Raw genomic sequence first — 4874 nt, forward strand, 5'->3', positions numbered from 1 at the left:
TTCATCCAGCCTATCTTATATAGACAGACCTGCGGAGATAATAACATGCACAAAAACAAGACAGAGCAAAACAAAGCAACAAAAGAAAACAAAACATCAACAACAAAAAAAACCAATGACAAAACAACAACAACAACAACAAAGAAAAGCCTGTAGTTAGTTCCAGGACTGTTTGTTGCCCTTTAGGAGTGTTTTCCAGTTGAGTCTGATGGGGTGCCACACCCTGACCCCAAAATCTATTTTTGGTATTCCCTGGGGACTTAATTGCTCTGTTCTCCTTACTGTTCTGTTGCATGCCCTTAGTGGTTTCCCTTGGTGTGGTGGGATCAGATCGGGCCCAATTCCCACACTGTGTCTCCAGTGTTGTCCCCTGTAGGGCTATGGGTCAGTGAGGGATGCCATGTCTCATAGTGGGCCTGGCCATATGATTCTCTCTGTGTATTGCCTGCTCTGAGCAGGGATACTGTCCTCAAGGCTTGGTGGGCCAGGATGTGCTCCACTCTCCCTGCCTTCCCCTTCATTTGCTCCCACAGAGGACAGCACTCAAACTGCAGCTCAGGGAGAGGGACGTGTGTGATCAGAGCACATGGGAGCAAATGAAATAATAATCTTTAAGTTAGTAAGTAGCCCAGTGCAGACCATTTGTGCCAGCCAGGGAAAATGTGTGAGTGTGTGTATATGTGTGTGTCTCTCTGTGTATGTGGGGACAAGAAGGCTTTAAAAAAATTTTGGAAAGAATTTATTATCTTTGAATTCCTTTTTTCTATAAACTGGTTGAAGCTCCCTTATGTGTGTATATATGCATTATATGGATATGCACACATATGTATGGGAGAGCCTGAGGACACAATAGTTAAGTGCTCAGCCGCTAACAAAAGACTGTAGCACAGGAGACAAAAACCTAATAATCTGCTCCCATGAAGATGATCATCTTGGACACTTTCTGTCCTATAGGGTCATTGTAAGTTGTCGTTGCCTTGGCAGCACACAACAACTATATATGTAAAATAAATTTTTAAAGTGTATTTATCTAAGGGCATACTAAAAATAGACTGGTGGTATGCAGTCAAAGAAGTATAGATAATTGCCTTGGACAATTATTAAGAAGGATTCTTCTGCAGTTTCATGTTGGCAAATGCTGATTCCTTCTGGACATTCCATAAACCTCCCTGGAGCTGTGGGAGCATGTCATTCAGTGCAGTGTGTGGCTGATAGAGGCCAGAGGCCTCAGGCAATGCCCTAGGGGCTCGCTGCCAGCTCCCACGCTGTAGTGTTCAATCAATCCCCAGAAATAGCGTTGTTTGAAAGGGCTGTCACCAGATGTGTTTCATCCATCGTCTTTGCAGTTCATTTTGAAGTGTATGCTCTCCAAAACCTTCAAGCAATCAAGTAAAATGTATAAGGGTGGAACTGGTATCTAGACCCAATGGCAGAAGGGCCAATCTGGCCAGAAACTGAGCTATGCTCGGAAGACGAGTATCTGGTTATAGAGAGTCCACACAATCACCTGCTTCCTAACGATCACCAGATAAATTGAATTCAATATCATCTATTTAACAATTGTCCTCTATCTTTGATGGGTCACAAATCTTTACAGTCATCAATTCTCTTTGTATCGTGTCACCATTTTCTAATCAATGGGATGCTAGACAAATGAGCTTTTGTTGCATGACTTGCCACAGGGAAAGGGGGCTGCATTTGTCTATGAAAATATTGTGCGGGTTATTTAAAGGTGAGGTCAAGTGATGGGGAAAAGGAACTGAGAAATATGCCTCCTTTTAATTCATTGCCCCCAGCATCTCTGAATGCTCTTGCCTGGGATTTGCCCCCAGGATAAATGACCAAGGCAGGAGCTGGCTACTGAACTCACCTGCCTCCTCTAACACGGGGAGTCATCTTTTCCTGGATAGTACGGTTGCCTTTATTTAAGGGGCCACAATTTTTACTCAGGAAACGTAATCTGCACACCTCCAGCATTGACGTCAACACTGCGTTGCCTGTGGCCTAACGCCCCCTCCCCCCAAATGTATTTTTAAATTGTGGTAAAAATATATATATAGCAAAACACTCATCATTCCAGCATTTTCCACACGTACAGTTTATTGGCGTTTGTGAATGTTTGTCATGCTGCCAGGGACCCTGGTGTTGCAATGGCTTAGTGTTCGGCTGCTCAGCAAGCAGGTTGGTGGTTTGCGGCCCCCAGCAGCTCCTTGGGAGAAAGACCTGACGTCAGCTTTCGGAAAGTCCACAGCCTCGAAAAGCTCCTGGAGCACTCCCCTCTGTCACATGGGCTGCTGGGGACTGTACCCGCCTGCCGGCTCCACAGCAGCCGCACCGTCATGCTGGGCAACCATCTCTCAGCATCCACCGAACCATGACTCCCTCTTCCTCCTTCTCTCCCATCTCTGGTCCCCACAAAAACCACTCTGTTCTTCACACCTTTGCCTGCTTCCGATCTCTCACATCCGTGAGATCATATGGCTGTTTGTCTATTTTAGACCTCTCCTGTGAGAGGGCACGTATCTGTCCTTTTGTGACCGCCTCAGTACACAGTAGCATGTTCTCATGGTGTCTCCAGGTCGCTCTCAGTAGCATGTTCTCATGGCATATCCAGGTCGCAGCAAGTGTAAGGAAGAGAGGGTTTTGTAGGGAGAGGGCCCTAGTGCAGGACAAGCAAGGTCATGGGCCACCTGCGTGACCCTGAAGAAGTTACTCAACCTGTCTGAACCCTCTTCTTCTTAGCTACAAAATGGTGACAGTGCAGTCTGTCGGAATGGCAGGTGCTGTGGAGGTTTAATGAGACAAGGAATACAAACGACTCAGTACAGGGTCTGGAATGATCATTTACAAATGGCCGCTATCAAGGATTTCATCTTGCTTGTTCCACAATCAACATTCATGGAAGCAACAGTTAAGAAATGCAAAGATGTACTGCACCTTGTGCCAATCGGTCGCACAAGATCTCTTTAAAGTGTTCAAGAGAAAACATGCGACTGTGAGGACTTGGGTGATATTTCCCATCCTCTCACACGCATGGGAAATCTGGAGGATGACTAAGGAAGAGGCCAATATATTGACACATTGAAATTACGGGGATGGTGAAGAATATTGAAATTATCATCGACTGCCAAAAGAACAAACAAGTCTGTCTAGGAAGAAGTACAGCCAGAAGGCTCCTTCGAGGCAGAGATGGTATGCCTCATCTCACGTACTTTGGACATGTTCTCATCGTAAAGAAGAAACCGCTCCGTGAGCAGGGTTTACATAGTGACTGCACCCACGGGATCAAATAGCCATGGTTATGGGCTGGCCCAGGTCCGGACAGCACTTCCTTCCGTTGAACAGAGTTGTGAGTCAGAACCGACTGGATGGCACCTCACACCAGCAATGTCAAATCTACAAAGCAAAGCATGTTCAGTGAAGTGCCAGCTTCTCTTTTTGTTCTCACTTGCTGTACTCCCAGCCTTACGCTGGCTATTGAAACAAATGGGATCGATGCTCCTGATTTTTAAAAGTATAGCAGACACATACTTACGTAGGAAATTAATTTATATACACACAAACATAAATATTTGTGCCCCCTTCCTAGATACTTAAATAATAACACATTCTAGATACTTCTTTTTAAAAAAATACTTTTATTGGGGGCTCTTACATCTCTTATCACAATTCATACATTCATCCAGTGTGTCAAGCAAATTTTCACATATGCCGCCATCATCATTTTCAAACCATTCTCTTCCCACTGGAGCCCCTGATATCAGCTCCTCATTTTAGATTCTTCTTTTTGAACCGTGTCTTTTCCCTTATATATCCTAAAGCAGGGGTCCTCAAACTACGGCCTGCGGGCTACGTGCGGCCTGCCGAGGACATTTATCCGGTCCGCCGGGTATTTTTGCCCCCTTTTGTATTTTACTTCAAAATAAGATATGTGCGGTGGGGTCGGTGAGAGCGGGGCGGGAACCTGGTGGCACTCTTGTCTTTCTGCAGCTTCTCCGGGCAAGGTTTTCCGGAATCACGTTGAACCCGCTGTCTACGTGTGTGCCAAGTGCGGCTACGAGCTGTTCTCCAGCCGCTCCAAGTACCAGCACTCGTCGCCGTGGCCAGCCTTCAGGGAGACCATCCACGATGATAGCGTGGCCAAGTGGCCCGAGCGCAATCAGCCTGATGCCTTTAAAGTGTCCTGCAGTAAATGCGGCCATGGGCTTGGCCACAAGTTCCTCAATGATGGCCCAAGCGTGGGGCAGTCCACTTCTGAATATTCAGCAGTCCCTGAAGTTCATCCCTAAAGGCAACAAATCTGCCTCCCAGGGGAAGTAAGCGGGCAGCCCAACCCCAAGCGGCCACAGGCATTGGTCACCCCCCTTTAGAACTACAGCCTACTGACCTTCAGGCAGGGAGGGCAGGATGGGGGGGCGGTGTTTCCTGACGACCCTACCCCCCCCACCTCCCGTGCTAGGATGGGGCCGAGGGCTGGTTCATCTTGGCCTCCAAGGCTCAAGGCTGGGACTCAGGTCTTGGGGTGTCTGTGTCTTGAAGACATAACACCCTTGGTTTCTCTCCTCAGCCCGGTGGCCCCTCCCTGCCTGTCTGGTCTCACCCCTATGAGCCCCAATTCCCAAAGGGGCTCCAGCCCTCACCAGGGCCCATGCTGACCCCCTAAGTTGTGTGAGTCGATGCAACCACTATAAGGCCATGTCCCAGTCAGAGGCCCCAGCCCGGTCACTGCATGAATCGCTGTGGTCAAATCCTTCCAGGCTCCCCAGGGCACTGATGGTCTGTGACCTGCTGGGGCATGCAGGCCCACGGCACAACCCCTGAGTCCCAGGTCTCCATCTGTGTGGAAGAGCAGCCACTGACCCATGGTCTTCCTA

The 4874-nt window shown here is 48.0% G+C and overlaps 1 pseudogene; it reads left to right on the forward strand.

The window, feature by feature from the left end:
- Positions 1-2926: 2926 nt before the first annotated feature.
- Positions 2927-4320, forward strand: LOC115868630 (annotated as a pseudogene).
- The last annotated feature ends 554 nt before the right edge of the window (positions 4321-4874 follow it).

Source organism: Echinops telfairi, unplaced genomic scaffold (genome assembly GCF_000313985.2).
Source record: "Echinops telfairi isolate 266 unplaced genomic scaffold, ASM31398v2 ScPeMD7_1;HRSCAF=3_0, whole genome shotgun sequence".
In the NCBI taxonomy this organism is placed as follows: Eukaryota; Metazoa; Chordata; class Mammalia; order Afrosoricida; family Tenrecidae; genus Echinops; species Echinops telfairi.